The sequence below is a fragment of the Petaurus breviceps genome, unplaced genomic scaffold, assembly GCF_028583685.1.
Source record: "Petaurus breviceps papuanus isolate PSGF00001 unplaced genomic scaffold, PetGlider_PUasm1.0 186, whole genome shotgun sequence".
NCBI classification, from domain to species: domain Eukaryota; kingdom Metazoa; phylum Chordata; class Mammalia; order Diprotodontia; family Petauridae; genus Petaurus; species Petaurus breviceps.
This window is the reverse complement of record NW_027185798.1, coordinates 41,719,662-41,727,013: the sequence shown is the minus strand read 5'-3', so window position 1 is coordinate 41,727,013 and position 7,352 is coordinate 41,719,662. Positions and strand designations below refer to the sequence as shown.

The window sequence follows — 7,352 nt, the reverse complement described above, 5'->3', positions numbered from 1 at the left end:
CCCAGTGCTGGAAAAGATAGAAGACAAAAGGAGAAGGGGACAGCAGAGGATGGGACGGATAGATAATGTCATGGAAGTAATGAATATGAGCTTGGGAAGACTTTGGGAGATAGTGGAGGATAGAAGAACCTGGAATGCTATGGTCCATAGGGTTATGAAGAATCAGACATGACTGAATGACTAAACAACTGAACAACAGAAAGTTATTAAACTGTGCAGCATAATATCTGCCATTTGATCCAACTACATCACTACTAGTCATAGACCCCCAAGGAGTTTAAATACAGAAGTATAAAAACATCTAGAGTCATACTTTCGTGATGGAAAAGAATAAGAAACAAAGTGGATGTCCTTTAAGTGGGAATGGCTTAAGAAATTGTGGCATATGAATGTAATCACAAATATGAAGAATTTAGGGAAATATGGAAGAATTTGTATGAACTGATGTAAGGCAAAGTGAACAGAGCCAAGAGAACAATCTATAACATCACCACAATAATGCAAAAGAAGGAGACAGTGGAAGATATCAGAATGGGAAATAACTTAAGTCGTGACATGAATGTAATGACATATTACGGTTCTGTAAGAAAAAATAAACATGATGAATACATAGCAGCATGGCAAGACTTACACTAACTGGTACAAAGTGAGGTAAGTAGAATTAGGCAAGTGATAAATGTGATGACTTCAACAATATAAACATAAAGAACAACTGCAAAAAAATTAAAACCAAATGTTGTGAAATTATAAAGAACAAACTTGTTACCAAAGAAATATCTGGGCCCACCCTCCTTGTAAGTCAACTCACAAGTCAGCCACCTGAAACCTCTGGAGCTCAGAGAGAATGGGACTGATTAGAGACCGTAGGGACCTGTAGGATGTGAAATGTTGTCCTTCATTCTTTTTTTTTGCTTTTTGGAGGGCAATTGGGATTAAGTAACTTGCCCAAGGTCATGTGGCTAGTTGTGTGTGTGTGTGTGTGTGTGTGTGTGTGTGTGAAGTGTCTGAGGCTGGATCCAAACTCAGGTCCTTCTGACTCTGGGACCAGCACTCTACTCACTGTGCCACCTAGCCACCTTCTGTCCTTCATTCTTAGAAGGACAAAAATCATTATGTTAAAGTCAAGTTACAGTGTGTCCAGCTGTGATTGATCAAGACCAATACAAGCTCAGAAGGTGCTATCACAGATAGGGCACCAATAGTCCATGTGAACATTTGGGGTGCATTCTCTAAATTTGTACATCTTGTGTTTCTTTTGAGTTACAATAATTATGCTTTGCTGACAGACCATAGGGTTTTCTTTGATGTGGGTACACCATGCTGGTCAGTCCTTTGTCAGCATCTCCCACATCACACATTGAATTCCAAATTTCTTCAGAGAGACCTTGAGAGTGTCCTTGTATCTCTTCTTCTGACCACCATGTGAGTGCTTGCCTTGTGTGAATTCTCTGTAAAATAGTCTTTTCGGCAAGCATAAGTTTATCATTCAAACATTATGGCTCTGCACTCTCTACAGAAGAGTTTGAATGCTTGGCAATTAGTTGGAAAAAGGACCTAAGTGTCTGGTGCCTTATCTTTTCAGGTGATCTTCAGAATCTTCCTAAAACAATTCAAAAGGAAGTGGTTCAGTTTCCCGGCAACAATGAAGTCAGCACAAGGTCTCTGTAGACCTTTAGTTTGGTAGGCAATCTAATAACTCTTCTGTCTCACACTTTCCTTCAGAGCCTCCCAAACACTAAGCATGGAAGATAGTTGAATGGACAGGTTCTCCCTTAGATGTCCCAGATCCCATTCTGTACATAGAGCAGCCTTTTACAGCCAGGGCTGGATCAGACCTATTGGTCCTTAGGCCAAGGATAATTCATGTTTATGTTAGATCACCTGCCAAGCTCATTAAATGTGTTCCACAGAAGACAGTCTTCTGGCTGTCAGAGGAAAGCATGGAATGTGAGCAGGATAGTCTTGCAAGGGGTATAGAGTATCATGATTGAACATCAAAAAGAGTTGGCATGTACTTTAAGCATGACTCATGGGCTGGGAGACAACCTCCACATGGGTGATATACCTAAAGGTTAAAACATGCACTTTGTAGAGCCCTAATTTCTGGCTCCCTATTCATGGCCTGGCAATAGACTGGTCCATTTGCATTGGCATGCATTGGCATCCTTTAGTGTTTTCTAAACTGCTATTGACAATAAATCTAGGACAGTGGCCCTAAGTTCAGTACAGCAGATCTAACAATAAGATAGAAAAGTGTTTGAGGGACTAAGGAGTAGAAAAAGGGTGAGTTTGCAATCAAGTATGAATTGACCCAGCTAATAATGTTCTGAGTCTTAGGTTGTACTGCTCCATATGGGAGAAAGGTAAGAAGCGTAGTCTTTCCCAACAGATAGATTGGCAAAGAAGGAACCCAGAAAGCAGAGACTGCTAATAATCTAGAGACCAAAAGAACATTGACCTTTGAAAGAGGAGATGAGTTCAGAAAGAACTATCCGAGTGCCGAGTCAGCAATGAGAAGAAATTGGTAATAAGTGATAGCTAACAGTTACATAGTATTTTAAGGTTTGCAAAGAACTTTACATATATTATCTGATTTGATTCTCACAGCAACCTCATGATGTATATACTATTATTATTTCCATTTTAAAAGTGAATAAACTGAGGTCCAGAGAGGTTAGTGACTTGCCCAGGAACATGCATCTGGTTAAGTGTCTGAGGCAGGATTTAAACTCAGATGTTTTTAACTCTAAGTCCAACACTATCCACAGGGCCACCTAGTTTTCTCAAGATAGGTAGTGATAGACCTCGGTCTCTGTTCTCTGAGCCCAGCGGAGGAACCCCTAACCAGAAACTCAACATGTCTATTTACAAGATCCAGGCAAGAGAGATCTTCGACTCTCATAGAAACCCCACTGTTGAAGTTGATCTCTACACTGAAAAAGGTCAGTTCCGAGCTGCTGCGCCCAGCGGTGCTTCTACTGGTATCCATGAAGCCTTGGAGCTCCGAGACAATGATAAGACCCACTACATGGGGAAAGGTGTCTCAAAAGCAGTTGAGCACATCAATAAAACTATTTCCCCGACCCTGATTAGCAAGAAACTGAATGTTGTGGAGCAGGAGAAGATTGACAAATTAATGATAGAGATGGATGGCACTGAGAATAAATCTAAATTTGGTGCAAATGCCATATTGGGAGTGTCTCTGGCTGTTTGTAAGGCCAGAGCTGCTGAGAAAGGTGTCTCCCTGTACCGCCACATTGCTGACCTTGCAGGCAATGATGAAGTCATCCTGCCAGTTCCAGCCTTCAATGTGATCAATGGTGGCTCCCATGCTGGTAACAAGCTGGCTATGCAGGAGTTCATGATCCTCCCTGTTGGAGCAGCAACCTTTAAGGAGGCCATGCGCATTGGAGCTGAGGTCTACCACAAACTGAAGAGTGTGATTAAGCAGAAATATGGACAGGACGCCACCAATGTGGGGGATGAGGGCAGCTTTGCTCTGAACATCCTGGAGAATAAAGAAGCTCTGGACCTGCTAAAGAATGCTATTAGTAAGGCTGGCTATACTGATAAGGTCGTAATTGGCATGGATGTTGCTGCCTCAGAATTCTTCTGCTCTGGGAAATATGACTTGGACTTCAAGTCTTCTGATGATCCCAGCAGATACATCTCCCCTTCTGAGCTTGAAGACCTCTACAAGAGCTTCATCAAGGACTATCCAGTGGTGTCTATTGAAGATGCTTTTGACCAGGATGATTGGGAAGCTTGGAAGAACTTCACGGCTACTGCAGGCATCCAGGTGGTAGGGGATGACCTCACAGTGACCAATCCCAAGCACATTGAAAAGGTTGCGAATGAGAAAGCCTGCAACTGCCTCCTGCTCAAAGTGAACCAGATTGGCTCTGTGACCGAATCTCTCCAGGCGTGCAAGCTGACCCAGTCCAATGGGTGGGGAGTAATGGTTTCCCATCGTTCTGGGGAGACTGAAGATACCTTGATTGCAGACCTGGTGGTGGGTCTCTGCACTGGGCAGATCAAGACTGGTGCCCCCTGCCGATCTGAGCATCTGGCCAAGTATAACCAGCTTCTCAGAATTGAGGAAGAGCTGGGCAGCAAGTCTAAATATGCTGGACGGAACTTCAGAAATCCTCAGGCCAAGTAAGCTCTATGGCCAGGAGGCCCAAGAGCTCGCAGGCACCAGGCACCTCTGTAGAAGTCAGCTCCTATACTAAGACTGGGCAACACCAGTACTAGATCAGTTTTGTTTTGGGGGCAGGGGCCTCTGCTGCTTAATTTCCCTCCCCCCTCCACCTTACTGTGATGTTCTCACTGCTTCGTTAGAACTGTCTTACACCAGAGACTGCCTGATCATCTGGCTCTCTGTCAGCAGACCCTTGTCATCCTGTGACTGGGATAGAGCGACCTGTTCTTACCCCCAACCCTGGTGTGGATGTGTGAAGCCATACACTTGTGATGCAGCCCCAGTGAGCCCCCAGGCCAGATCCTTAGTGGCTTCTATGTGCAGAATATAAGTATTCAGTAACCCTCCCCCACAAAAAAAGATAGGTAGTGATACATAGACATACTCAAAGCCATCATCCTGGGAACAGAAGCTAATCCTGAATTGGGCTTGCATAGAGCCATGCAAATTCTGATAATAAATAACTAAGGCCAAACCTTTAGGGTAGTGGTTATGAGTGACACTTGGTGAGGAAGGAGGGAGGAGCAATGATTAAAAGTTTGAGAAGATTAGGGAAGGGGAAAGATTTAAAACAAATGTAAAGAATTGTCCCTTTGTTATGCAGACATTTTGGTTGCCAAAAGAGGATAGAAAAAGAACATTTTGTTTGGAATACTAACAAAATAATCTTGGGAAGAAACATAGCCTATGAAATAAAAATGTTTTAGGAGAGACATAGATCGTTCTGAGGCCCTAATAGAAAGCTGCCCCTCAGATAAATGTAATGAAAAGATCTGTTTCAAAGCAGAGCACTGAATGGGGTAGGGTGGTTATAAGATATTGTTGTCTATCATCTCCTTTGCATATGATTGCTTTGATATGAGAAACTAACAGAACTACATGGAGACTATGTTTTGTATTATATTATGGTATAATACATGTATATGTGTAGCGGCAAGCACCCCAAGCACGTCCTCAGGGTTTGCTGCTACCACAGGTTCTTGGATCTGCTTTGTTAAAGGAAAGCAACTCAAAATGGGTTAACAAGCTTATTTTAATCAGTCAGACATATATCGTTTACCTTGTTCAGGGGAAAAAGGTCAGCACCCTGAACTTCAAAGCATACAGGCAGAATTATCAAGACAGAAACAGATCAAGTAGACAGATTTCCAAACTGTCCAACCATTACATCCATACCCAGTCAACATCTGGGTTTCCACATCGGGGTTTTTCAAAGCCGGGGGACTCTCAACAACGGCTTCCCAGAATTCAGATCAAATCACAGAACACTTCTCAAAGTGAGTCCCAAAACAAAGCTACACATCAGGGCTTATATAGCCTTCTCCTGGCTCAGAGAATGTAACAACCTTATTGACTCACTGGCCAATCAAGAAGTATCTACTGCAAAACAAGCCTCCCTCCCCAGGCTTCAGGTGCATTTTAGCCTAGGGGCAGGGAAGATCTTCCAAATTTGCATTCCCATTACAATATGTGTTATACATTCCAGAGCAGAGGTTCCCAAACTTATTTGGCCTACCACCCACTTTAAAAAAAATTACTCAGCAACCTCTGGAAATCTACTTTCTTTAATCCTTTAATGGCTTTAAATTTTTTTTTGCATTACTTCAAAAAATATATAATATATTTTTTAAATGATGCATCTTAAATTTAATAATTTATCATAAATCTGTGTTTTTTTTCCTCCATTGAAATTTTGATGATGCAACATTGTGTCGTGTAACCATATAGTAGTATATTGTAAACAAGTCATTACACACACACACATATTCCTGCTGATGCATGCCCGACTTCCCAACAATCCACCAACATGCTTGCCTGCCAACACTTTTTTGTTAAGATCTGTTGGTGGACTTGACCATTGATGGGTTATAACTTGCATTTTGTGTGTTAATTTGGAAAATAATGTAATCACTATGATTTTTAACTCTGTCACACAACAGATGAAACATGTATAAATGGTTTTTCAAAAATTTCTTCCTTTTTTTTCCTTATGCTTCTACTGCCCTCTGACTTTTATTCAATGTCCCCACCAATTGTACCCAAAACTATAACTGCGCTCCCCCCTATCGTTCCAGTTCCCCCTAGGGGGTGGTATCACCCACTTTGGGAACCTCTTTTAGAACTTTGGGTTTTTCAACTTGAGTTAAAGATGGATCACTACTCATGAATGAATAAAGTATACCAGTGAGGGCTCAGGAGTATAGCCCCTCCATATGAGGGTTATTTTTAGGACTCTGAAAGAGAATAAAAGCAGTGTGTCCATTGCCATGGCTGCCCATCCCTCTTTCCTACACACACACACACACACACACACACACACACACACACACACACATACACACACACACACACACATAGTGGAAATTCCCCAGACCTACCTACCAGTATGTGTGCATACTGGGAGTGAGTTAAGTCAGACCAGAGCCAGAAAGAAGAAAGGTTCAGGTAACAGGTTGCATGCAAACTCTCCTGGGATACATTGTTAGTATGAGTTGGTTACATTAGGCACTATGTTCAGACTACACATATATAAAGAATTTATAGTCTGGGAAGAATAGGTCTCAGGTTCTCCTGAGCAGCAATCATGAGTAGGAAATGTATTTATACTTTAAAAAGTTCCCAGATAAAATTCTGTGTGAAAAGTTTTTTGTGATTGTGTTCATATAGTTCCTGGGTTGGTCTTAGCAGGTCAACTCCCAAGTATTATTTTTGTCTACACTCGTTTTAAATGGAATTTCTCTTTCTAGCTCTTGTTGCTAGTCTTTGTTGTTAATATATAGAAATGCTGATGATTTTTATGGGTTCATTTTATAGCCTGCCACTCTGCTTAAGTTGTGAATTATTTAAACTAGTTTTTTAGTTGGCTCTCTAGGAGTCTCCAAGTTTAACATCATATCACCTGCAAAGACTCATAGCTTTGCTTCTTCATTGCCTATTCTAATTCCTTTCATTTCTTTTTCTCCTCTTATTGCTATAGCTAGCATTTCTAGTAGAATATTGAATAGCAGTGCTGATAATGGGCATTTTTGTTTCACCCTGATCTTATTGGGAAGGCTTCTAGGTCAGATAAAATTTGGGAGTTCTATATTACTTTGTGACACTGGAGGTTACAGTGAGGAGAGAGAAGTCACAGAACTAACATCAGTCTTTG

The 7,352-nt window shown here is 41.6% G+C and overlaps 1 pseudogene; it reads left to right on the top strand.

Moving 5' to 3' along the window:
* Positions 1-2,809: 2,809 nt before the first annotated feature.
* On the top strand, positions 2,810-4,223 carry LOC138162833 (alpha-enolase pseudogene; annotated as a pseudogene).
* The last annotated feature ends 3,129 nt before the right edge of the window (positions 4,224-7,352 follow it).